Source organism: Macrotis lagotis, chromosome X, assembly GCF_037893015.1.
Source record: "Macrotis lagotis isolate mMagLag1 chromosome X, bilby.v1.9.chrom.fasta, whole genome shotgun sequence".
Classification (NCBI taxonomy): domain Eukaryota; kingdom Metazoa; phylum Chordata; class Mammalia; order Peramelemorphia; family Peramelidae; genus Macrotis; species Macrotis lagotis.
Genome location: NC_133666.1, coordinates 680961737 through 680989715, shown reverse-complemented (window position 1 = coordinate 680989715; position 27979 = coordinate 680961737). Strand labels below are relative to the sequence as shown.

At 40.2% G+C, this 27979-nt stretch overlaps 1 long non-coding RNA gene across 2 annotated transcripts; it reads left to right on the top strand.

Moving 5' to 3' along the window:
- The first annotated feature begins 11656 nt into the window (after nucleotides 1–11656).
- LOC141497982 (uncharacterized) lies at nucleotides 11657–16783 on the top strand. Of its 2 annotated transcripts, none has more exons than XR_012471505.1 (3): nucleotides 11657–11875; nucleotides 15441–15691; nucleotides 16651–16783. It is a non-coding gene; the product is annotated as an uncharacterized LOC141497982 (long non-coding RNA). The 2 variants fall into 2 exon arrangements; XR_012471506.1 differs by lacking the exon at nucleotides 16651–16783 and adding an exon at nucleotides 15801–16638.
- Nucleotides 16784–27979: the final 11196 nt, after the last annotated feature.

Here is a 27979-nt window from a genome sequence, read left to right as displayed (position 1 = left end):
CATTTTACAGAGAAGGAAACTGAGGCAAGCATGGTTAAGTGACTTGCCGAGGGTCACCCAACTAATGTCTGAAGCTGGATTTGAACTCAGGAAGATGAGTTTTCCTGACTCCAGATCTGGCATTCTGTACCATCTTGAATCCAATTTTTGTGACTACGGGTACTTCATTCAATGGTCCCACTTATGACACAGAGCTACAAGATAAGGAGGGTAGTTAGGGAACCTCAGGGAAACTAACTTTGGGGATGGAGGATCAGGGCAAGAGAGGATTAGTTTAGAATTAGCTAAGAAGTGGAATTAGCTAAGAAGTGGTAGTTTATGATATGAAAAAACTTTGGGCTCTCAGCAGTTTGTTTGAGGCCGTGGAAAGTTAAATTCAAGGTAATGCTTGTCATATGGGCTAGAGCTGAAGGATATCACCACAGAAACCCATTTATTCAGTCATTTTTTTACAGATAAGGAAACTGAGACCCCAGGAAATTAGTCTTTTGCCCAAGGACTGACAGATAAATGTGCAGAGGAAGAATTTGAACTTAGAACCCAGGCCCTCAGATTCTATAGGTAGTATGCTCTCCATTCCTTGGACCATGATATATGTATGTTTTATGTGTATAGCATGACTATCTAACTGGAAATTCAGTATTTCAAGATCTCAGGGATCTTATATATCATGGGTATGGATACTTCCTTTACCAACCAGCTTCCCAGACTTCTAAGTCTTAAGAGATATTCTTAGGGAATTTCTGTGGCTGGAAAACTCTTCACATGATTGCCAACATGGTGCCACAATTAACTAGATTGGTCCCCTGATGATAGATGGGTAGTCAGATGCACAGTTAGTTCTCAAAGTTTTTCCATGCTGGCCAGACATTCTGGAGCCTGTGCTCCCTGGAAAAGCCAGGAAAAACTGGGTTCATCATAGTCATGGGAAGAGGACTTGGGTGGAAGAGAGACCTTGAAGCTCTATAGAAATGTTGGTAATTATTGGACTTTTTTAGCCTTATCAGGCATCTTTTAAAAATTATTTTTTTCCAGCTAGATGCAAAGATAGCTTTCAACAATAATTTTTGTAATGGTTTGAATTTTACATTTTCCCCCTCTCTCTCTCCCTGACAGAGAGCAATCTAATATCTATCTATCTATCTATCTATCTATCTATCTATCTATCTATATATATATATATAACTATATTATTAATCATGTGAAAGAAGAATCAGTACATATAGGGAAAAAGAGCCTGAGAAGAAAAAACCCATAAAACATAGAATAAATTTTAAAAATTGAAGATAATCTTTGGTTTACATTCAGACTCCATAGTTCCTTCTCTAGCTGTTGATATATTTTCCATCACTTGTCCTTTAGAATTGTCTTTGGTTATTGTACTGCTGAGTTAAGTCCATCATAGTTGATAATTTAACAATGTTGCTGTTGTTGTGTAAAATGTTCTTCTGGTTCTGCTCACTTCACTCAGCATCAGTTCATGCAAGCATTTTCAGGCTTTTCTGAAGTTTGCCCATGCATGATTTCTTATCGAATAATAGCACTCCATCTGATTTATAGATCATAAATGTGTTCAGTCATTCCCAAATTGATGGGCATTCCCTCAATTTCTAATTCTTTGCTCCTACATAAAAGCTTAGATATATATATATATATATGTATATGTATTTTAGTTATTTATGCTTTATGATCTTTTTGGGATACAATATTGGTATTCCTGCATCAAAGGATATGCAGCTTTATTGCCCTTTGGGTATAATTCCAAATTACTCTCCAGAAAGTTTCACAACTCCACCAACAATGTATTAGTGTCCCAGTACTGGTTATTGGTGAAAAAAAAATTCAGGAGGTGCTCACTTTTATCTTTGTGTACCCAGAAAGAGAAGTGTGTGGAAGTATCAATGGTCAGAAGGCCAGTCTGCAAGTTAAAAAGATTTGGGTTCAAAAGTTGCTTCAAATTCATTCTGTCTGTGTGATCATCCTGGGCAAGTCCCAATCCCTCTGTGATTAGATTGGAAAGTGCAAGATCAGGGCTGACCCACATTGCATTGGTAGATCCGGAAATTCTCTTTAACAATTGAAATCATAGGTTTTGTCCTTGTCTTCTTTTCCCCTTCCTCAGAGCTTGGCGCATCATAGACATCTAATAAATTCTAGTTTATTAACTGGGCTAGAACTGGAAGGAACCTTGACTATCATCCAGTCTGATTCTCAAATTTTACAGATGAGTAAACTATGAGAGTCACTTGTCCCATGTCACATTGGCAGATAAGTGACTTACTACTAACTCAAGCCCTGACTGACATCATCGCATTCCTCAGTCTCTTCTCCCCTTTGATTAGAGGTTGGAGTACCAATTTCCTCTCAAAGCAGAAGCTGGACTTTTGACTTACTCCATTCTGAATCTGCAAACGCAACAAGAAAAAAAAAAGAGTGTTTGGGGTATTTAAAGAGGACTAGCTTCTCCATCATGCAGCTTGCTGAACCTTTTTTCAGGGCTGCTTGTCCACCTTTCATGTCTACCTATCACCCATTTGTCACCTATGACTCCAAGAAGCTGTAGCTACACTTGTGGTCACCTGTAGACAAGCTAAACCAGGTTGAGAGTAGCTGACAGAACTTAAACCCGTTGATGACCTAGGAGGATGTCTAATCCAAACATGTGATGACTTCTTGCAGCAGAATTGGTGGAGAAGAACAATTTGTTCCAATGACCATGAAAACAATTGGAGCAGACTCTATGGGGTCTTGCATCAAAAATGCCCAAGGTCATCCATTGCATCCTGAGTCATCTCCAGTAAACATGACTTTTGCCCTACCACTGGACTCTGATGATTCTGGAAGAGAGGATGAACAGCTCTGAACAACTTAAATCTCACAAATTCAATTCATGAGAATGTCAAGACATCATTCATATTGTTATGCCATTGGTCTTTTACAGAAAATGAATGAACAAAACAACACAATGACTCTACAACTGCTGCCCTGCTTGGTTTCAGCTCCATGAAAGGACATGTCCCTCCCCTAATTATTTCCTTTCCCTCCACTTTGTGTGTTTGCTCCCCTTTTAGATTTTAAGCTACTTGAGGGCAGGGACTGTCTTTTTTTAACTTATCTTCTCAGCACTTAGCACAGTGCTTTGAACATAGTAGGTATTTAATAGATATTATAATTATATAAATAATATATAAACTATAATTTTATAAGTAAACATTTAATAAATATCTATGGGATTGGAGAACAGAGAAGAACTGGCTCATTTGGTGAGAATGACAGATGACTGATAACCAGCCTATCTCAATTGGTATCATCAAATGTAAGGACACAAAGGAAATCTGCAATTATTAAATACCTACCTTGTGCCATACATTGGGCTGAAGGCTTTATAATTATCTTATTATATCTTCACAATGGTTCTGCAAGCTAGGTGTTATTATTCCCATTTTACAGATAAGGAAACTGAGGCAGAGATTGTGACTTATCCAAGGTCACCTAGCTAAGAAATCTGCCCAGTCTAAGGCAGAACTTGAATTCAGACCTTCCTGACTCCAGGCTAAGCACTCTGCACAACCTAGATATAAAAGGAGGGGGGGAGGAGTGGACTGGACAAGAGGATTCAAGAATGGCCCCTGGCATTTTGGATGGACATTTTGTGGTAAGCTTATGGGAAGACATGGATGGGAGTCATCCAGGAAGGCTAGGCATGGATGGCGGTCTGAATTAATGGATATCATTGTCATTGTCATGTCCAGCTCTTTGTGACCCCATCTGGGATTTTCTTGGTAATGATAGAGGAGTGGCTTACCATTTTCTCCTGCAACTCATTTGGCAGATAAAGAAACTGAGGCAAACAGGTTTTAGTGGTTTGCCCAAATTCACACAGAAAGTAAGTGTCTGAGGTCAGATTTGAACTCGTGAAGATGAATCTCCCTGATTCCAGACTCTATTCACTTGGTCACCTTGCTGGTTAGAACTACTAAACTGAAAAGAGTACTGAAATATTGGAGAACTGAAATAAAGAAAAACCTTATTAAGTCTGAGAGTGGTCCTAAAGTGGAATGGGTGACCTGGAAATATGGTGAGTTCCCCCTCTCTGGAGATCTTCATCAAATGGCAAATGATCACTTTTTAAGCACGTCATAGATTCTTATTCAGCAGAGGTTGGACATATTTACCTCTGGGGTTCTTTCCTATTGAGATTCTCCCATTCTCTACAGAGAAAAGCCCCAGCCCCCCTGGCTCTGAGAGCAGTACTTGCTACTAAACTACATCACAATGCATCCATCAATTAATAATTATTTATCAAATGCCTACTGTGTGCCAGACAGCATGTGAGACATTGGGGACATAAATGAAAAAATTAGACATTATCACTCTCGAGGAGCTTACTTTCAAACAAGATCAGTCATTATGCAAAGCATAGGCTGGGCTGGTGTCTCACTGAAGACCAGGCCATCCCACATAGGTGAAAAATCAACTCTGAGATCCCATCTTGTACCCAAGAGAGTGGGGAAAAAAGTTGACAAATATGAAAAATGATAAATGCTGGAAGGGGTCTATGGCAACAGACATATTAATGCACATGTGGTGAAGCTATAAATTGGTCTACTCATTCTGGAAAGCAATTTGGAACTGCACCCCAAAACCTATTAAACTATGTCTACCCTTTGACCTAGTTTGACTAGTTCTATGCTTCAAAGACAGAAAGCAACAACAGCAACAAAAGAAGATGAAAAGGACCTATATGTGCAAAATATTTTTAGCAGCTCTATTCGGAGTGGGAAAGAACTCGGGGTGCTCATAAATGGGTAAATGGCTAAACAAAATTATGGCATATGAAAGTAATGGAATATTATTGTGCTATAAGAAATGATGAAGGGGATGGCTTCAGGTCTGGAAGGACCTATATGAAATAATGTAGACTAAACTGAGTAGAACCAGCAGAGTAGTTTAAAGAATAATGACAATGGAAAGACTAGGGGACTTTGAAAGACTTGGGGACTCTCATGCACTCAATCTTGATGCAAGAAAATTGATGAAGAATGCTCCCCAATGCCTGACAGTGAGTAAGTCTACAAGAAGTAGGGTGAGATGGGTTTTTGGATATGGCCATGTGGACCTTCGTTTAGCACTCTCTCTGTCTCCGTCTTTCTCTCTCTTTTCTCTCTTTCTCTCTCTCTCTGGCTCTGTCTCTCTGTGCCTCTGTGTCTGTCTCTCTGTGTCCGCCTGTCCCTCTGTCTGTTTGTCTGTCTGTCTGTCTCTGTCTCTGTCTGTCTGTTTCTCTCTCTCTCTCTCTCTCTCTCTCTCTCTCTCTCTCTGTTTTTCTGTCTTTTCCTCTTTCTGGTGAGAAGAGGGGAGTGGTGAGTAACAGAATTTGGGGAAGAGAAAATATTAATTAAAAAAGCACAAATCCAGCAAGTAATAACAACTCCCCCCCATCTACACCACTCATGATCCTTGACTTCTAAAGCAGATGCGAAAAAGGAGCTGCCCCCTCTGCAGTGAGGGCTGTAGCCCTCAATTTTTTCAGTAATTTATAGGTTAAGTGTAAGATAGGGAGTCAGAAACCTGCCTCATTTCCATTTCTGCCTCTGCCTCTAACTGTGCATAGAATAACCTCTCTGGTCTTCCATCCACTTGGTTATGAAATGGGAACCTTGTCACTCTAATAGCATACAAAGTTGTGAGCCACAGGGGGGAACAATAAAAATTACAAATCCTTTTGAAAAGTGTTTTATTATAAATAGCTATCTGTCACAAGGGTTTGAATTCTGGGCTTAAAGTCAGAAATACCCGAGTGCTAATTCTACCTGACTTATTATATGTCCCTGGGCAACTCATTTAGTCTCCCTGAGACTGTTTAATCATCTATAAAATCAATAGAATGTTTATTCACTCTCCCCAGATGGCATGAGGATCAAATGAGCTGATAGATAGATGATAGATTAGATAGATAAGATGGGAAAGTCGGTAGACAGAGATAGATAGATGAGTGAATCGGAATATAGACGGATAGACATACAGACAGATCACTTGGAAAAGTGCTTTATAAATGTCTATTCTGTTATTGTTCTAGTGCTTCCATAGGGCTATAAATCATCGAACACTATAATCTTAGGAGAATTATAAAGGAAAGGGTTTCCAAAGAAATAGCAATGATTCATGGTGAGGGTAAGTAGGTAAGATCATATGAGTAGCTTTCAAAAAAGTTGCATAAAAGACATTATCAAGGACATACATGACCAAGAATGGAGGTGGGCTGTTCAGGTAGCGACAGTGACAGATAGCGCATGGACAGCCCAATGTTATTTCAGCAGTCACAAACATTTACAAGATTTCCAGGAGGTTGGCTGGATGCTCTATGGAGAATGTATGGAAGGATATTTAATACATTCCAATCTAATCTGATCCCATAAACATTAGATCCTTGCCATGTGCCATATCAGTGCCAGGCACTGGAGATACAAAATCTTAAAATAAAATAACTAAAATCAATATTTTCTGTCCTCAAGGAGCTTATATTCTACTGATGTTGTATAAGAACTGGAGGAGTGTCCATCCTGGGGCAATGGAGAGAATGCTTCCTTTGGAGTCATGGCAGCTGAGTATGAAGCTCAACTATTTGTGTGACTTTGAGTCATTTCCCTGGGATCTCTGAGTTTCAGTGTCTTGATCTGAAAAATGAGGGAATTGAATTAGATGACTTCTAAGGTCCTTCAGTTTATAGATCTAGGCTACACTGATCTCAGATATTGTAAAATTTTCAGAGTGCCTTCATAGTTTTGATAGGTAGTCCCTTCAACATTTCTTTCAACACAGTAGTAGTCCATCACAATCATATAACATAATGGGTTCCGTCACTCCTCAATGGATGGGCATTACTCTTTGGCCAATTCTTTGTCACCACAGAGAAGTTATAAATATTTGTATACATAGAGATCTTTTGTCCTTTTTGTTTGATCTCTTTGGGATACAGATTTAGTAGTGGTATTGCTGGGTCAAAGGATATGCCCATTCTTATATGTCATAGCTCCAATTTATGCCTCAACTTCCATTCAAACTCTAAATCTATAAACATACAATGTGTGTGTGTTGGAGAGAATTCAGCAGCCAACTATCCCAAGGCCCTCATTTCACTGTAGAAAATATATTTTTTGCAAGGCGATGGGGTTAAGTGGCTTCCCCAAGGCCACACAGCTAGGTCATTATTAAGTGAGGCTGCATTTGAACTCAGGTCCTCCTGACTCCTGGGCCACTGTGCCACCTACCCACCCCCACAGTAGAAAATATTGAAGACCATGGAGGCTAAGCAACTATCCCAAGGTTACCAAGACAGTGAGTCTGAGAGGTTCAGGGGAACTTAGTTCCTCTGAAACTGAGTGATATCCTTCTTACTGTAATGATGCAAAGCATTATTAGTTTAGAGAACAGAGAAAAGAAACAAAAAGTACAAGAGCCTCCAGGCTCTGCTTCTCTTATTTCCAATAGAGTTACTTACATTGTCAAGGTCCCATCCTGAATGGTCCCTGAATTTTAGAGGAAGCTCCATTCCTGATAAGAGCTTCTTTTCTTCCTTATTTAAAAAAAGTGTGTGTGGAGAAGGGGAAGAAGTGTAAAATTTGGCCTTTTCCTTTTCCTGTGCATTTATTTGTAAGCAGCTTGAAGACCCCCTGAGTATAGTTAAGAGAATGAGATTGAAAGACATCCTAGGATTTTTGGAATGAGATGCTCTGTCTCCCCAATCCCCTTGGGTGATGGCAGTGCTGCTGGTGATGATGTGTACACATGTACATGTGAATATTTTCCTCCCCCCTCCTGGCCCCAAGACATCCAACTGTCTCACACAACAGATAAATGCGACTCATTTTCTCCAGTTGAAACTGGCAAGTCCAGTGAGGAAAATCAATGATTTATTTACCACCGACAAGGCTGCTCAGAGCTGAGAGTGCCCTGCTTTGCCAAACTATTTGTTAATCCGTATTGGAAACATAGAGTCCTGGGATCATCCCCTCCCTCTTCCTTTTCTCTTTGGCCATTCTCCAAACTCAGTACCGAGATTAGGTCATTTGGTCTTAAGAGAAAGGGAGGGTGTGTCTGGGGGGGGAGGGGAGCAGTGTGTACCCCATCTTTCTGCCTAACTGGAAGATGATGGGGGAGACATATGAGAAAATGAGTCCCATGGGGTCAGACAATCCCTGGCTATCACTGAGCTCTGCAACAGAAAGGTCTAGGGAGATCAATATTAGGTATCTATGATTTTCTCTTCATGGGGAATGCCAATGAATTTTCTTTACCATTGCAGGTAAATACAGTCTCAGCAACTTAAATTATTGAAGAAAAGTTTTAGGAATTATCCAGGATGACAGTCAATAGATACCAGAAGGAGATCTCTTTCACTACTTTACACTCTTTTAATCAGCAATCCTTAACATGGGGTCCATGAACTCCTTTCTATGGATAGATAAGATGTCTGGGGGGCTGTGAACTTGGCTGGGGGAAAAATGTCCAGCTAGTCTTTCATTTCCTTAGTAATCCTGAATATTTTATTTTTTGCATTCCAAAAAGAGAAGAGATCCATAGAAGTTCCCAGATTAGTCAAGGGGGTCCTTGATACTCCCAAAATTTGAGTATCTCTCAGGACTTTCAAATGGGTTCCAGTCTAGCATATTCCAGGGGAGAAGGTAGTCATTGGAGCTAAAAAATTAAATCTTGAACTTGGGATCTGGGATCATCTCCTATCAGCTTTCCTCTTCTCTGAGAGCCAAAAGTCTGGAATGAATTTCTAAGGCAAGACCAATCCCCTCCTAATTCAGAATGTCTTTGCATTTGCAAATGAGTGAACCTTTGAGCAAATCCCTTTCCTTCTGGGGCCTCAGTTTTTCTAAGATGAGGATGCTGGAGTAGATGACCTCTAGGGTTCTTTGCAGATTGAAATTCTAAGTTTTAGAATAGGAGTTCTTAATTGTGGATCATGCCCCCCCTTTGGTTAAACCTTTGCAACTCTACTCGCAATACTATTTTTCATAAGTAAAACACATAGGAGCTCAGTTCTCTCGAAATGCATATATATTTATGTACATATTATATAAAAATATATATGTATATATATACATATATATATATATATATATATATAGGCAGTCCCTTTATCATTTCTTACAGCACAGTGGTAGTCCATCACAATCATATAACCTAATGGTTTTTTTATATATATAATATCATATATTATTATATATTATAATATATTAATTATATCATATCATATGTTATATTATATTATATCATATTATATCATATATCCTATCCTATCCTATCCTATCCTATCCTATCCTATCCTATCCCATCCTATCCCATTCTATCCTATTCTATTCTATTCTATTCTATTCTATTCTATTCTATTCTATTCTATTCTATTCTATTCTATTCTATTCTATTATTTACATATATCCATACTCAAATTAATGATTAATAGGTAAAGAATTCCTGGCTTTGAGATTGTCTGCTTTAGCTATAGTGAATATTGAGCTGCAGTTAAGCGTTAGGAAGGCTTGGTTTCAAATCCTGCCTCTGACACCAGCAGTGATATTGGGTCAGTCTTTTCCCCAGCCCGTTTGGAGTATGAGAATCGTCCTTTGTTTCCCTGCATGTTGCCTAGGTGGAATTAGGTGTCTCTTGTGTGTCCTCTAAGCTCTAGACTAACAGTGTCTAAGGTCTTAGAATGGCTGTTTAGTAGAGGAGTGGTATGCTCAGATCTTTGCATAAGGGACATTTACACCAAGCCATTGCTGTGGGTGTTTTGGTTAGGGGCTCCTGAAGTCGGAGAACCTGAGCTTTCTGTTACTTAGAACTCAATGAGACTTGGAACAAATGCCATTGCTCTCTGAGTCTCGGTTTTTCCTCTTGAAGTGAGAGGGCTGAATTAGAGGATGTTCAGGGTCTCATCCAGCTAGGAAGATCTTCCTTTGCGCTTGTAGTCAATCAGTAAATATTAGGTAGCTACTATGTGCCAGACACTCTGAAAAACATTCTACATTTCACACTCACAATGACTCTGCAAAGTGGATGCTGTCATCCTATTTTACAGTGGAGGAAACTGAGGCAGAAAAAGTTAGCTTCTTTTTATATATTAGGCTTTGTGCTTAATGCTGAAAATACAATTTAAAAAAAGGAAAAGGAAACAGTCCCTGCTCTCAAGGAGTTTTCATTTTCCTGGAGGTGGGGAGGAGTTAGACAAAATACATACAAAAAATTAACTACTGTATGCTCAAAATTAATACAGATTAAATAGACAAGCCTATTACTGGGAAGCTTTTGTTCTACTGGGGGAACAACATAGACACAAAAGGAAAGGGCTATTGATTCATAGAAAATGCATTCGGTGTGTGTCTGTATACACATGCTCACATGCCATATGGTGATTTACATATGTCAACCCTTCAAACACTGTGAGATAGAAATTTCTTCCCTACCTCAGTCTTCTCTTCTCCAGGCTAAACATCCCTACTTCCTTCAACCAAAACTCATATGGTATGGGCTAGCATTTTTTCATCATTGTAGTCACCTTTCTCTGTGGTATCAACGACCCCACTAAATTGGGGCTCACATATTTTAACAGAGTAATCCATATATGGTCTGATGAGGACTGAGCATCTATCTGTCTGTTTGTCTATCTATCTATCCATCCCTTCAACTATCTTCTTTTTCTCTTTTTCTCTTTCTTTCCTTTCTTTATTTCTTTTACCTATCTGTCTGTCTCTCTACCTATCTTTCCATTCAACTATCTATCCAATTATCTATCCATCCATTCATCTTTCTCCATCCATCCATCCATGTATCTATTCATCCATTCACCCATTCATCAATCTCTATCATCTGTCTGTCTGTCTATCCTTCTGTCTTCCATATCCATTTATCTATACATTCATCCCTTTGCACAAATTTAGATAATCCACTCCTGAAATTCACCTAGCTTATTTTTTCCCAACCCCAGTAGAGCATTTTGAGTTTGCATTGGTCTGATCAGCCTCAGTTGACTACATAGTGTAAATCAGTGAAGTTGCGATTTTGCATCTAATCCTCTTGTTTGTGTAATGGATGCTTATATTCCATTACTGATAAGTTCATAATAAAAAACATTTTTTAAAGAAGAAAACCAGTACACAGCAAAAATACAAAATGAAACATTCCCTTGGGGTTTATGTCCTCCTATTCAGTGGCCCGATTGTCTCATGAAGGTTTAGGCACCTGGGAGTAGGAGACATCTCCATTACAAGCATGGTAGCCCATGGGATTTGAGTTGCCCTCCATATATAAGTGGTTTGAGGCACATAGATCTTGTCTGGATAAAATAACAAACCTCCCTTCCTCCTGCCTTCTACAGTCTCTGTTTACAAGCCTCCCTTCCCCTTGGCTTCCACATCCTCTGTTTACCAACCTCCCTTCCTCTTGGCTTCCATGTCCTCTATTTTCACCTGCCTTTGCAGCTCAGTCATTCTAGGCCTGGCGTGGTTCCAGCTCTCTGTTTATGACATCACACTTGGTTGCTGGGGAGATGAGTTCCGATGTCACAGAGCAGGGATTAAATCTTAATGGGAGAGGCTAGCAGGATAAAAGCCAATGAGGTCATGAGAAAAATAGTCTTTGTTGTCACTGGGAGCCTTAGTAACCCGCCAGGAGGATTGACAGGCAAAAAACAAAAGTTACTCAAATCCTCTGAACCTGCTTTGAATACAGGATTATTCCTGCTGAGCCAAGAGGATAAACTCATATCATCACCCAAGATGTTAGTCCATCTAAGCAAAGAGTCCAGTGGAAAGGGGACTAACTGGATGTAAAGTCAAAGAAGGGTTTGAATTTTGTCTCTGTGCGGCCTTAGGTGAATCATACCCTTTCTGGACTTAAGTATCCTAGGGATAAGAGGTTGGATTATATGATCTCTGGGGTCCTTTCCCATGAAAAAAATCTATGTAATATGGGATCCTATGACTTCTGTCAAGGTGGTGTACAGGAGACAACATTGGACTTGGAGTTTAAATGATGTCCATTTGTGGAGTACTGCCAGTATACATTAGTACAAAATAGCTGGCAACATAAGATGTCTTTAATGCTGACTTACTATTTGGACTATCATAGAGCCTCAGTTTATTCCTCTATAATATGGAGTTAATAGGAATATAGATTTGAAGCTAAAAGAGTCCTTTTTTATAGTTGAATAAACTGAGACCTAGAGGTAATAACATACCCAAGATAGTAAATGGTGGTGGTAACAGTGGAGATAATGATAATAGTGGTGGTGGCAATGATATAAGTAGTAATAGTTGATTGTTGTCCATCATTCTTGAATAGGACCAAAATGGCATCACTCAATTGGGTTAAAATACAGGGTATCTGACTGGGACTGAAGGGAGCCTTGGAAGGCTCTATCACAGTAACTAAGGCACAGATAGTCATATGAACATTTGGAGTGGAGATGTCTTTAAATTTCTTGTGAGCTATTGCAGTTCTGCTTTGTTCTAATGAGGGCACACCATGCTGGGCAGTCCTGTGCCTGTGTCTCCCATGACTCACCATCATTTCCAAAGTTTTTCAGAGAGACCTTGAGAGAGTCCTTGTATCACCACTTCTGACCTCTGTGTTAGCATTTCCATTGTACAAACTCCCCTTAAAATAGTCTTTTAGAGAATTATGATAGCAAATGCCATCCATATCCCAAGAATTATGGAGTCTGAATGCAAATCAAAGCATGCTATTTTCACTTTTTAAAAAATCTTTCTCAGGGTTTTTTTTTTCTTTTTGTTCTGATTCTCCTTTCACAACATTAATATGGAAATAAAATATGATTGTACACATTATAACATATTAGATTGCATGTTGTCTTGGGGAGAAGGGAGGGAAAAATTGGAACTCAGTTTTACAAAAATTAATGTTGAAAACTCTTTACATGTAATTTGAATCATAAAATACTATCAAGATTTAAAAAATTTGTCTTTTAGGCAAACATATAAATTTGAAATTTGAACTAGGCCAGCCCATTGGAGTTATGATGTTTGTAATAGAGTTTGAATGTTCGGCAATTTAGCTTGAGAAAGGATCTCAGTGTCTAGTACCTTCTCCTCAGAATCTTCATAAGACAATTTAAATGAAACGATTCAGTTTTCTGACATGGTGCTGGTAGACTGTACAGATATCACAGTCATACAAGCATTATGAACAGCACAATGGCTCTGTGGTCCTTCAGTTTGGTAGGTAGTCTATGCCTCTTTCTCTTCCACGTTTCCTCCAGAGCCTCCTAAACACCCAGTTAACTCTGGCAATGTTGCATCAATCGCATCATCTATGTGTACATTCCTGAAAAGTATATTGGCAAAGTAAATGAACTTATTCACAGCACCCAAAGTTTCTCTATTTACTATATATAGCTAGTGGTTTCATCTATGGATGATGTGGTCTTGGCTGGGAGAGAACCTGTGTTTTCAGACCAAAATTAGCATAAGCAGCAGAGAATTGATCAATGTTTTGTTGCATTTCTGCTTCAGAAGTTGCCATGAGCACAATTACCTAGAAACAAAAAGTCATGCACCAGCTTTCCCTCAACTTTAGTCTTGGCTTGTAGCCTTTTCAAATTAAATAGTTCATCATGCTGTGTAGTTGATGTTGATACTGTTTGCATCCTTGTTGAAGGCTTCTGAAAACATCACTGAACTTATCATTCTAGAAAGCATTGGAGCAATCACTACACTGGTGACTGGGAAAGCTCGAGAGTATCATCCATTTTTCAGAGTCCATGCAAACATGCTGTCTTGGAATTTGCATACAATTCTCATGAACCTCTCTGGGCCACCAGATTTTGCCATCATCTTCCACAAGCCCTCGTGACTGACAGCATCAAAGCCTTATTGAAGAACATTGTATACCTATCAAACAGCTATCTGACAGCAAATACATATCAATATTTCTTTGATTCTTTCTGAATCCATACTGGCTTTTGGATAGATGACCATCTTCCAGATGAATATTAGACAATTAAAAATACTGACAAAAATTGTGTTGGATATAACTGAGAGAGGAGCTCCTCTGCTCCATGATTGTCGCAGGAGATGGACAGTGGAAGTATCCTTGACCTCCTGAGGGATAATTATCTCTTGCTATATAACCCAGAAGATTTTAGTCAACTTTTGTGTGGGTAGTGAATCCCTTGCCTTGTAATTTTCAGAATAGAATCAGCTAGAATTTGCCATCTGAGAGGAGACTAATGGCATTAAAAAACCTCTTCTTCAGCTGGAAGTTTGGCTAGAGAGGGATTGACTTCAATCTGAGTTATATGGTCAATGGCTTCCACATTGATTGATGATATGGAAGTGTTAAGCCCATCTCTCCAGGGTCATTGATCAATGTGGTTCCATCAGCACTGCCTAGTTGAGATGCACAATGGGTCTTTGGTCCATAAACTGCCTTCAGGGCATTATAAAAGCACTTTGGATGGTTACTATCTGCACAAAACTGAATTTCATCTGCCTTCTTACTTGCATCTCTTTAAGCTTCACTTGTACTTTATTTCTGATGGAGTTAAATGCTTCTTAGAAATGAACTATCCTGTTGGTAAACCCTGTGGAGTTCTTGTTTTTCATTTAGCAGCTTCTGTATTACCCCATCATTCTCATGAAACTGGTCTTGATGCTTGTGGGTTCTGGTCCAGAAGAGTAAATGCAGTGCCATGCACCAAATATCTGAAAGCTGCCCATTCCTTTTTTTGCTCCATTCAACTGTACATTGGCTCAGCTTTCCCTCCAAGTTCACATTTACTTGGAAAAGGAATTGAATCTATTGACATTAAATCTTCTGGTAGCCATCTTGCCTTGACTTCACCGATTTTATTGAGTATTAATGTTTGCTATGAGGGTGCATCCAGAAAATTGTATTGTTTTTAGTTAAATGGAAGACAGTATTTGTGATGAGTCATGGGATGTGCAAGTCTTTAGTAGTAGGTGATCATTGTGGGTGCTATTTCCAACTCCCTTCCTCCCAAGGACTCCCTGTCATGCCTGGTAATCATGGCATTGTCCTGGAAGTGGCAATCTCATTGGCATGAATCACATTGGTCTTTCACTTGTTTTAGTGGACATACAAGTTTGTTGACTAGATTAGTTTTGATTTTAAAATCTACCTTGGTTTCACGTTGCCCCCCTTTGCTGCATCCTCTCCAGAAAAAACATATATCTGGCTCTGACTTCAATAAACTGACCTTCATTTGCCAACCTTTTTTTACTCAGAGCAATTATTTAGATGTGATACCTGCTGAGTTCTCTCACAACAAAAGCTGTTTGTCTTTCAGGTTTATTGTATTTTGTGTTGTTTATGAGTGGGTGCACATTCATGTGCAGATGGTGGGTAGAATCATCTTTGTAAAAGTTTTTGTATACTTTTTGGTATTTTGACCACAGGATGGGATTCTGCCTGCTGTGGCAAGCAGGCAAGAATTGGCAGAAGCAAATCGTTTTCGAGGGGTACTTTTCCTATCTCCTTCCTCACACCAGAAGGTGAACAGTATGATGCTTTCAAAAGGCTTCTTAGGTACCCAAAGGGCTGCTGAATCCCACTGCTGCTTCCCTGGACCACCTGTGTATAGGGTTGTGACTCCAACTTCCAGTGTGTCCACACTTGCTACTTTGTCACTTGCCACAGGACTTAGGAGGTAGGTAAAAATGGTAAAATGACATGGGTGATGTCCTTGGACTAGTATTTAAATTGGATGTAAATGAAGTAGAGTTGTATGAAGTCATCATCCTCATACTCTCTTCCAGAGTTGTTGGAGTCCAGTGGCAAGACAAAAGTCAACATTACAATGGCTGAGGATGCAGTGGATGGCCTTGTTGTCTTTACTGTCTGACCCAGTCTTAAGATCTTTACCTTGCCTTCTTCCCCTGCCTTTATGACTTGTTAGAATAAATTGTTCACATCCACCCATTCCTCTCGGGAAAGTATTCACACATTTGGGGTAGACATCTCTCCCCCCCAATACGCTGAAAGGTTTGAGGCTCGTTGGTTACCCTGAACCTGGTTTAATCTGTCTGTTGAAGTCACAGCTGCTATGTATAACTTTCATGTTATGGTTTCTTGGAGCCACAGTGGGTAAGAGTTGGGTGGATGAAGTGGACACCAAAGGTGGATGAGCAGCCCTGAAAAGGGTTTGGCAGCCCTCACTTGTTTGTAGTAGTAGAAGTAGTGGTAGTAGTAATGGTAATAAGTGGTGATGGTGATGGTGGTGGCAATAGAAATAGTGGTAGCAATGGTAGTGGTGGTTGGTAATAGCAGTAGTGATGGTGGTGGTGATGCTGGGATGTCCTAGAAGACTGACAAGAGAACCATGTAGATGAGATGACATGAGAATTAAATGCCCACAAATATCTCTGAAAGCTGATCCAGAACCTACAGATCCTATTGTCATCACTAATAAGGTGCTTTAAACCCTGTTTTTCCAGGGCTAACCAATTGTTGCCAGGAGTGGGTTGGAGTGGGGTATAAGCTGTATGCTTTAATACTCAAAACAGTTATCTAGCTAAAATAATTACTACTAAAATTGTTGCTTACTCAGTAGGGACTAGGTCGCCAAGGGAACGGAAGAGGCAAGTACATAAATGATCTGTTTTTCAGGAGCCTCACCTGAGACCTACTGGAGAGACTTCCTGCTGGGTGGACTCCCTGCCTGGTGGACTCCCTGCCTGTCACTTCCCTCAGGTCTGCCAGACTAGGCTACTTGATTTCTTGGAATCTCAGTTTATCTGTTAAAAAATAAAAGTGGATATTAACACTACTCGCTAGTTGTGTAACTTTGGAGCAATTATTTTTGGTTCATTTTACTCCTCTAAAAAGTGTTAGGTGACTACAAAACCTTGATGGTTGCCTCCACCTCAAAGTCTAGGATCCTTTGATTCTTCTCTGGGTTGTTGATAAGTAAAATACAATATAAATGTGATTTATTGTTACCACAACTACTACTGCCACCACCACCACCCCCTCCACTACTACAACTACTACCTCTACCACTGCTACTGGGGTGGCTAGATAGTGCAGTGGTTAGTGCACAAGCCTGGGAGTCAGGACGGGAGTTCAAATGCAGCCTCAGACACTTGTCTCTTACTAGCTATGTGACCTTGGGTAAATCACTTGACTCTGATTACCTCACATCTAGGACCATCTCCAGTCATCCTGATCCATATTTGGCTACTGGACCCAGATGGCTCTGGAGAAGAAATTGAGGTTGATAACTTAGCCAGCCCCCTCACTCAAATCCAATTCATGTGTTTGTCATGGCTTCATTACCTCCCTGATGTCATGGTCTTTGATGAGGAAGGAGAAAAATTGGACATACTACCACCACCACTACTACTAACACCACCAGATAGTAATAATGTCTTTTGGCTCTGGAGGAGAAAATGTTTTATATTTCAACAAATTTAGCCTCAAAAAAGAGTAGGGAGCTAGAATATCTTGTGTGAGTGGCTGGTGTCACTGGATTATGGAAGTAAAATGTAAGGGGATTGGAAATGTGGGAAGGGGCCAAGTTTTATAAAGGTTATTTTTGTTTTACAGATTAGGAAACTGAGGCAAACTGAAACTAATTGACTTGTCCATGCTCACACAGTTAGAAATATCTAAGGTCAGATTTTAAACCCAGTTGACCTGATGAAAGTTTGTGGTATGAGAATCAAGATCCAGAGAGAGGTTAGGACTGTATATACTGATCTTTGAACAATCTGCATATGGATGATATTTCAACCCATGGGAGTTGATGGACCACCAAGTGAAATAGTTTAGAGGGAGCTGATGACCCAACACTAGCTCTTAGGGGAATAGCACCCATGGGGGGGGGTGCCCTGGACAAAAATTCAGCAAAGGAGATTTTATCAGCTAGGTAAGAGAACTAAATAAGAACAGTGTTACAAAAGCCTAGAATGAAAAAGAATATTTAGAAGAAGGAGGTGGTCACCAGTGTCAGAAGCTACATCAAGGTCAAGGAGGGGGGACTGGAAAAAGGCCACTAACTTTGGTAATTAAGATATTAATGATAACTTTGAAGAAAGCAGGCTTGGTTGAATGATGAGGCTGGAAGCTGGGTTGCAGAGAATTAAAAAGAGAATAAGAGGAAACAAAGTGGAGGCAGGCATCTCTTATTGACAGCCCTCTCACAGAGTTTAGCCACAAAAAGGCAGAGAGATTCTGGGTGATAGCTAATGGGAACGGATGCATCAAGAAAGGATTTTTTTTGAGAATGGGGAATTCAAGTATGTTTAGAGACAGCTGGGAAGCAGGCAGTAGACAAGGAGAGATTGGAGATAAGTGAGAGGGAGAGAGGATGATGGAGGAGGCACACGGTAAAATGATTAAGTTACACGAGGTGAACTTTTAAGGTCCTTTCCAGTTCTGAGGATCTATGAATCATTCATAATATTGTAACAGTCTGTTTAGATTTACAGCAAAGCCAAACAGGGCTCAAGGTCAGTGAGAACTTATCTATTTTAATGGCACATTAGCGGGTGCCCAGAGCAACTGAGACAGGAGCACCAAAATGGAAGGTGCTAAGGATTGACTTTTGGGAGAAGACATCTTGAGTTGACTCCTGTTTCCTTTGCTGCAAGGGGGGAAACTGCCTTTATCTTAAAAGCTTCCTGACTGAGGCACAGAAGTCCTATGCTGTCTTATGGTGTGTAGACAGAGCACTGGTCCTGGAGTTGGAATGACCTGAGTTCAAATCCAGCCTCTTACTAGCTGTGTGATCCAAGTCACTTAACCTCAATTGCCTCCCATCTTAGAATATTTCCAATTGTCCTGATTCATATCTGGCCATTGGACTCAGATGGCCCTGCAGGAAGAGGAGGTGAAGCTGGTGACTTAGCACAGCACCCCTCCTTCCCCATTCAAATCCAATTCATGTGCTTGTCATCTCTCTAATGTCAAGGTGTTCTTCAAGAACAAAGGACAAGAGGTGGAGCCAAGATGGTTGCATGAAGGCAGGAATTCCCAGAAGTTCTCTTCCAAGACATCCCAAAAACCTTAAAATTATGACTCTAACCAAATTTTAGAGAGGTAAAACCCATAGAAAGACCGAGTGAAACAATTTTTCAACTCAAGATAACTTGGAAGATTCATGGGAAGGCTCTCATGCAGCAGGCTTGGAAGGGATGGTGGCACAGCTAGGGTTCTGCTGTGCAGGACCAAACAGAGTTCCTTCCTTCAGAAACAGCCCATAGGGTCCCTGGGTCCCGGGGCGGGGGGCACCTGGGTTCTTGGTAGTGAAGTGATTTCCAGACCTCCTAACCCAGGGAGCACCATGCACAATTTGGGAAAACTCTACCATAGTGAGCATGGAGCTCAGGCTAGCACAGCCACAATCTGGGAAATGGAAGCAGGCCCACGGAGTTGCCCAGCAGGAAGTCACTAGGCAGCTGCTCCTAGAGTACTCAGCCCATGGAAGGTAAGGGGTTTGGGGGAGATAGTCAAGGTCTCTCCACTACCCCTGGGACAGGACTCTGATGCTTTGTTCATATTCAGACCCTGGTCAAAGTCTGGGATTCCCTATTGCCATAGCAGAGCAGGGAATCTTCCTCACAGTTCCAGGGGAGAGGTGTGGGCTTGTGATCATCCACAGTGCAGAGTACAGGCCAGAAGAGCTGTCAGTCTCTCATAAAACACTGAAGGAATTGAGGTCCATGCAGAGTTGTCTCATTAATAATCAAAAGCTTGAAAAGTACTTCAAAACCAGGTCATAGACTGGGGAAATGAGTAAACTGAAAAAAGAACCTGATCATAGATAATTACTTTGGTCCCAGGGAGGATCAAAACACACTCAGAAGATGACAAAGTCCAAGCTTCTGTATCTAAAGCCTCCAAGAAAAATAGGAATTGGTCTCAGGCTACAGAAGAGCTCAAAAAAGATTTTGAAAAGCTAGTAAGGCAGGGGGGAGGCTAGGTGGTGCAGTGGTTAGAGCACCAGCCCTGGGGTTAGGAGTACCTGAGTTCAAATCTGGCCTCATACACTTAATAATTACCTAACTGTGTGGCCTTGGCAAGCCACTTAACCCCATTTGACTTGCAAAAAAAAACCTTAAAAAAGAAAAGAAAAACTAATAAGGGAGATAGAGGAAAAATTGGTAGGAGAAATGAGAACGATGCAGGAACATCATGAAAACCAAGTCAGCAATTTGGTCATGGAGATACAAAAAACTACTGAAGAAAACAACATGTTGAAAACCAGCTTAGGTCAAATGGAAAAAAGCAGTCCAAAAAGTTAATGAGAAAAAGATTGTCTTAAAAAGCAGAACTAGCCAGGTGGAAAAGGAGATAAGAAAGCTCTCTGAAGATAACAACTCCTTCAAATGTAGAATGGAGTTAAAGGAATCTGATGACTTTGTAAGAAATCAAGAAACAATAAAACAAAACCAAAAGAATGAAAAACTAGAAGAAAATGTGAACTATTCCATTGGAAAAACAACTGACCCAGAAGAGACAATTTAAAAATTATTGGGCTACTTGAAAGTCATGACCAGGAAAAGAGTTTTGACTTTGTTTTTTAAAGAATTTCTACAGGAAAATTGCCCTGATATCCTAAAAGCAGTGGATAAAATAAAAATTGAGGGAATCCACCAATCACTTACTGAAAGAGATCCCCCCAAAATAACTCCCATGAATATTATAGTCAAATTCCAGAACTTCCAAATCAAAGAGAAAATATTACAAGCAGCCAGAAAGAAACAATTCAAATGTCACAGAGCTGTAGTCAGGATCACACAGGACTTAGCAGCATTCACATTAAGGGCTCATAGGGATTGGAATGTGATATTCTGGAAAGCAAAAGAGCTTGGATTACAACAGAGAAACAACTCCCCAGCAAAACTGAACATCCTTCCCCAGAGGAAAGGATGAACTTTCAGTGAAACAGGGGAATTTCAGACTTTGCTGTTGAAGTGACCAGAGCTGAACAGAAAATTTGATCTCCAAGTACAAGACTTGGATAAAACATAGAGAGGAAGGATGAGAAGGGTAAATTATGAGGAATTTAATGATGTGGAAATGCATGTACTCCTTCCTGCATGAGAAGATGATACTGATAACTCATATGAACCTTCTCATTTATTAGAGCAGTTAGGAGGCACATATCTAGACAAGGCACAGGAGAGAGCTGAATATGAAGGTCTAAAATAAAGATGGGGTCAATGGGAGAGAAAGGAAAGTACTGGGAGAAAGAGAAAGGAGAGGAAGAATGGGCTAAGGTATTTCATATGAAAGTCAAGAAAGAGCTTTTGCAATGAGGGAAGGGGAATAAGTAAGCCTTAATTCTCATCGGGAATGACTCAAAGAGGAAATAACTTACACACGTAATAGGGTATGGGAATCTATCTTACTCTAGAGGAAAAAGGAGAGGAAGAGGATGGGAGAAAGGAGACAGGGGAAGAGAGGGGGGTGTAGGTGATAGAGAAGAGGGGAGATCATGGGAGAGGGGAGTCAGATACAATACACTTTTTCTTTTGCAAAGTGGTGGAGTTGGGTGGCCTGCCCGGGGCCAGGCGACTGGGTGGTTGTTAATAATGTCTGGGGCAGGATTTGGGTGCTGGTGCCCCACAATGCACTTTTAAGGAGGAACAAATTGAAAGGAGAGAATAGAATAAATGGGAATGGGGAGAAGTGGATGGAGGAAAATACAATTAGCAATAGCTAACAGAGTCTGAACACAGACTAAAGTACAATTTCTTTTCTTTTTCTCTCACTTCGTCATGAGATTTTTCTATTTTTGTGGGGGGGAGGAGGATTATGTTTTCTCATACAACAAGACTATTTGAATAGTATGCAAATAAATAAATAAAATTTTTAAAAAGAACCAAGGACAAACAACAGTAACATTCCCATCAAGGGTATCAAACAGTAAGTTGGACAGGGAAGGGCCATCTTTCCTCCTTCTTAGGTCCTGTGGTCCTGTCAGTCACTAGGTCAATAAATATGATTAAATGTCTCTTCTGCTTCAGTTATTGTGCTAAACCAAGCTTGGAGTTGGTTTTATTTGTTTTTATCATTTCTAAATTTGGGAAGTGGAGTCTGGACTTGTCATCTTGAACCATGGGGCACCTCAAAGTCCAGGATTCCTAGCCAGAATTTGCCACCAGCCCATCAGGGAAATCCTGAGAATCTAGGATCTCAGGATACAAGATGAGGTGTATGTGTGGGTGAGGGGGGGTGGATTTGTCACTTGGTGGAACTAATGCTAAGAACTGAATTAAACAGTGAACCTAATCCCCTTCTCAGAGACTGTGAAGGTTTATGGTGGGATTATGTCCTGAGGTCTTGGGGAAATACTTATGTTTGTTCTTGCTAGGGCTTTGAAGTTAATATTCTTTGGTAAAGGCTAATCTGAGTATTAAATGATTACATAGAACTGGGATGTATAGATTGCCAAAATTGGGGGAGCACAATTGAGGAGGGCTAGAGTCAATGGCAGAAAGGAGAGATCCCTAACTCCTAAAGGCATCAGAGTGCCCTGGGTAGAGGTGAGAGGCAACAAGTTGACCTTCCAGCAGTAGGGGCTAGATTCCACTAGCTATAATTTGTTAATACTGAACCCATGGGCTGCAACCTGGCCAGTCAATGATATTTCCTCCTGGGTCTTTTTTATTCTGATTTTACAAATATTAAGTCACACATGAGAGAATTTTAGTTCATTTAAAGGATTCAGACCTGAAAGGGACCTTAGACATGATTTAGTCCCATGCCCTATTTTTAAAGATGAGGAAACTGGGAAGAGGATTTGCCAGGCTCACAAGATAGTATTTGAACCCAGATCCTCTGACTCCAGAAACAGTCCTCTTTCCACTGTACTATCCTGTCCTCCCAGGCATTGTGATAGAGAATAGCATCAGAAAGACCTGGGTTTGAATCCTGCTCCAGACGTTTATTAGCTCTGTGATACTGAGCCTGGACTGCTAACTGATCCAAGGGCCATCAGGTCAAATGGTCCTTTCCAGTCCCAATTCTATGATGCTTTGATACAGCATGAGATCCAGACATGAATGAGTCAGTTTGGCCAGAACTGCTAACTAATCCCTGGGAATCCTGAGACCTAAGTGGCTTTGTATATAGTTATATATAATTAAAAGGAACTGTAATCTCCTTCCCTTATATGTAGTTATATATAATTAAAAGAAGCTGTAATCTCCTTCCCTTCTTTACTCAAGTTAGGGACTATCTGTGGAACAATGAATATATGTTGGTTAGTTTTAATAATAATAATAACAGGGAGGCTAGGTTGCACAGTGGATAGAGCACTGGCCTTGGAGTCAGGAATACCTGAGTTCAAATCCAGCCTCAGACACTTAATAATTACCTAGCCATCTGCCCTTGGGCAAGCCACTTAACCCCATTGTCTTCCAAAAAAAACTAAAAAAAAATAATAACAGTAATTATAATATTTATATATTACAATTTCCATTTTATAGATGAGGAAACAGAGTCTGAGTGAGGTCAAGTGACTTGGCCCAGAGTTATGGAGAAAGTGCTTGAGGATGAATTTGAACTCAAGTCTTCATGAATCCATCTCCAGTGTTCTGACCAATACAACTTTTATTTTTTTTAGGTTTTTTTTTTTTTTTTGCAAGGCAATGGGGTTAAATGGCTTGCCTAAGGTCACACAGTTAGGTAATTATTAAGTGTCTGAGGCTGGATTTGAACTCAGGTACTCCTGACTCCAGGACCAGTGCTCTAGCCACTGTGCCAACTGGCTGCCCCTACACCTTTTATTTTTGATAAATGCTTTTTAAAAAATTTATTGTTCTTTGCTAACAAAGAATGACTAGGTGCAGCTAAGATGGTGCAGTGGATAGAACACCTGCCCTGGAGTTAGGAATATCTGAGTTCAAATCCAGCTTCAAACACTTAATAATTACCTAGCTGTGTGGCCTTGGGCAAGTTACTTAACTTCACTGCCTTGAAATCTCACCCCCCCCCCAAAAAAAAAAACCCAAAAAAGAAAGAATGGCTTACTGGGTAAGTGGAAAATATATGGAATGAAGGAGATATAAAACCAAAATGTAAAAATAACCCCACTCCATACACACACACACACACACACACACACACACACACACACACACACACACACACAGCTTCTCAAATGGGTTGGGTCTTTTATAAATAGTCTTAGACAAGATCTTGTAACCAAGATAAGACAGGAAACAGTTTTTCCCCAGAATGCTGCCAATTTGAGAGGTTGCCAAATTGACTAAAGGGCTTGGGCCAAAAGTCAACCCTGATCCCAATTAATAGGCATTGGGAGCACCTCCAGATCCACTAATAGGAGATGTGATAGGTTAGAGCAAAGATGACTAAAGCTGTTGGCTCCTCCATGAAATCAATTCAAGAGCCAGACGGTTGGACTTCCACTGGTCGATCTTTAGTCATTTCGGTCATGACTCTCCATGGCCCCATTTGAGATTATCTTGGCAGAGATATTGGAGTGGTTTGCCATTTCCTTCTCTAGCTCATTTGACAGGTGAGGAAACTGAAAAAACAGAGTGAAGTGACTTGCCCAGGGTCACCCAGGTAGAAAATGTCTGAGGTCAGATTTGAAGTCAGGAAGGCGAACCTTTTTGACTCCAGGATCAGTGATCTGTCTACTGTATTATCTAATTACTTCTTGTTGGCACATAGGAAATGTTCACAAAATGCTGGTTGGCAAAATAACTATGACTATAGCTCATTACATTCATGTACCAAAATTTGTTCAGCCCCTTCCCAATAAATAGACACTTCCTTTTTGTTTCCAATTTTTATGCATTTTACTTTTGTGAATATTTTGATGATTCATGCTCTTTCCATAGAGTCTTTGGACTTTTCTCCTGGCAGTAGGATCTCTGGGAAAAAAGAATATGAACAATTAAATGATTTTTTTACCCATCATTCCAAACAGAAGGTTTGTATCAATTTATGGCTAATAAACATCAGCAGTGTATTAATGTGTCTATCTTTCAGCAGCCCTGCCAACAATGACTGCTTTCACCTTTTATCATCTTTACTTTTCTGAAGAGCATGAGGCATTATGATTTGCCTTTCTTTTATTGATAGTTTGGACAGTTTTTCAAAGGACTACTGATCATTTTTATTGCTTCTTCTAAAACTTTTTTGTTTTGTCCTCATAACTATGGCAAATGACTCTTGGTCTTAATGGTTGGTCAAACCCAAGAGCACTGCAATGGGTTGAACTTTCTTTTGGAGAAGAAAGCACTCAGAAAAGGAAGGAATATTGGAGCTAGGATGAAGAGGAGTTTGTGAACAATGGAAGAAGATTCCAGAAGTCATAGTGGGAAGGGAGAGTCAAAGAGGAGAAAGAGAAGGGAAGAAATCTTATTTTATATCTATCTATATCGATATCGATATCGATATCTATATCTATATCTATATCTATATCTATATCTATATCTATATCTATATCTATATCTATATCTATATCTATATCTATATCTATATCTATATCTATATCTATATCTATATCTATATCATCTATATCTATATCATCTATATCTATATCATCTATATCTATATCTATATCTATATCTATATCTATATCATCTATATCTATATCATCTATATCTATATCATCTATATCTATATCTATATCTATATCTATATCTATATCTATATCTATATCTATATCTATATCTATATCTATATCTATATCTATATCTATATCTATATCTATATCTACTATAATGAAATGCACTACTCATAGCCCCCTGCCGGAGTAAAGGTAGCTTAAAGCTCCCAAGGAGGAGGGAACCTACTTGACCTAATTGGTTCCATCCTGTTATAGGGGTGGTACCAGTTACCTCCCCCTTATTCTTTGGAACAAAACATCATTTGATCTGACCTTGGAGGGAAGAAACAAATTAATGTAACTTAAGGGGCAGCTAGATGATGCTAGAGCACTGGCCCTGGAGTCAGGAGGACCTGAGTTCAAATCTGCCTTCAGACAATAATTGCTTGATTGTATGACCTTGGGCAAGTCACTTAACTTCATTGCTTTAAATAAAAAAAAATAATGTAGCTTAAAATGAATTCTGAGAAGCAGTGGTTGTTTAATCTTCCCCTGTCTCTCCCTGATTTTCACAATTCAAGAAAGTAGGTACTATTATTATAGGTATTTTATAGTTGAGGAAACTGAGACAAACAAGGTAATTTATCTAGGGTCACACATCTAGTGAGTGTCTGGGGCTTTATTTGATCACCGGAACCCCAGATTTCTGGGCAGTGAGGAGGTGCAATGGATAAAGCACTGGCCCTGGAGTAAAAAGGATCAGAATTCAAATGTGACCTCAGACACTTACTAGCTCTGTGACCCTGAATAAGTTATTTGCCCTGTTTGCCTCAGTTTCCTCATCTGTAAAATGAACTGGAGAAGGAAATGGCAAATCACTCCCATATCTTTGCCAAGAAAACTTCAAATGGAGTCATGGAAAGTCATGACTGAAAGTTATTGCTTCCCTTGTCCTGAGTTGCTTGTAGACCTGGCCAAAGTCTTTTTGAATACACTGAGTTGAGGTTTCTTTTAAAAGGCTCAACCATAGTGATCACGGATCTTTGACCTGAGTGGAAAAGGATGTCAGAAGCCATTTTTAGATATGAGGACATTAAGACTCATCCATCTAGAGATAGAAGATGCCTCAGAGGAAGCTAGAGGCTTCTCATTTTAAAGATGAAGAAACTGAAACTCAGAAAATTTCAGTGACTTGCCCAGGGTCACAGAGCTAGGAAAAATCCCAGGGCATCATAACTTCAAGTCCATCACTCTGCTCATCTCTTCTCAGTGTCCACCCTTTGACTTCCAGGTAGCAATCCATCCAAAATCTCCTGGATCCTAAAACATTCTCCTATCCAACCATTCTTTCTTCTCTGGGCTATAGTCACCATCCTCCTCCGATTCCAACCCTCATCTTACCCGAGGAAGCCTGGATGGCCACATGGACTCCAGGGAAGTTTTTGACCTAAGCAATGACCTTGGTGCTGGCCCTAGGAAGAAGCCAGCTGACCAACAGGCTGAGTGACTCAGCACCATTTGTTCTATGCATTCACAGCAGGGTGGAAGCTCAGAGCTCTGAGGTCTGAGCTGGCATGGTGGCTGTTGGCATCAGGACTCTGATTCAGAATTTGGCTTTGAGCCTCTGCTTGAGGATTGGGGGAGGGAGTGCTGGCAGGGAGGTGACTTCTCCCTCTTCTGAGAATGAGCAGGACAGACTGCAGATAGGGGTGAGTATAGGAACTGAGGCTTCTGTGTGTAAGCCAGGAAGTTGAAGGTTAAAAGATAAAGGGGTGGCTGATGATCTAGGTGCTGGCTCATGTCAGAAGGGGGTATTGATTTTTTGCAATGTAATGAAGAGTCTGAGATGCACTCAGGGAGAGGCAGGGGAAGAAAAAACAGCCACTGATTCCCAGAATTTATTTTAAGCTACATTAATTTGTTTCTTCCCTCCAAGGTCAGATCAAGTGATGTCTATATATTACCTTCTGCGTCCAGTGGGATGAATGGGATTGGGATTGAAGAACTGGGGTAGGGGTGCCTTGCTCCAAAGAACAATGGGGAAGTAACTAGCACCTATAATAGGATGGGACCATTGAAGTCCAGAAGTCCCTCCTCCTTGGGAAGTTTAAGCTCCCTTTACTAGGGCAGGGGGCTATGAGTAGTCCACTTCATGGGGAGAGATACCACCTCCATAGGAGAGCTCAGTAAGGGATGATTGATACACTTTGTCCCAGTTTGAAGTCTCATAGACATGGGGTTCTCCATCCTGTCTAGTGGTATGCATGAAGGACTTCCTTTGCTCCCATGTTAATTGGAGAATCCTGTAACTTATTAGTGTCATATATTAAGAGCTGATAGGGGCCTGAGAGGTAATCAGTTTTAACCTGTTTGTTTAACAGGTGAGGAAACCGAGACACAGTGAGG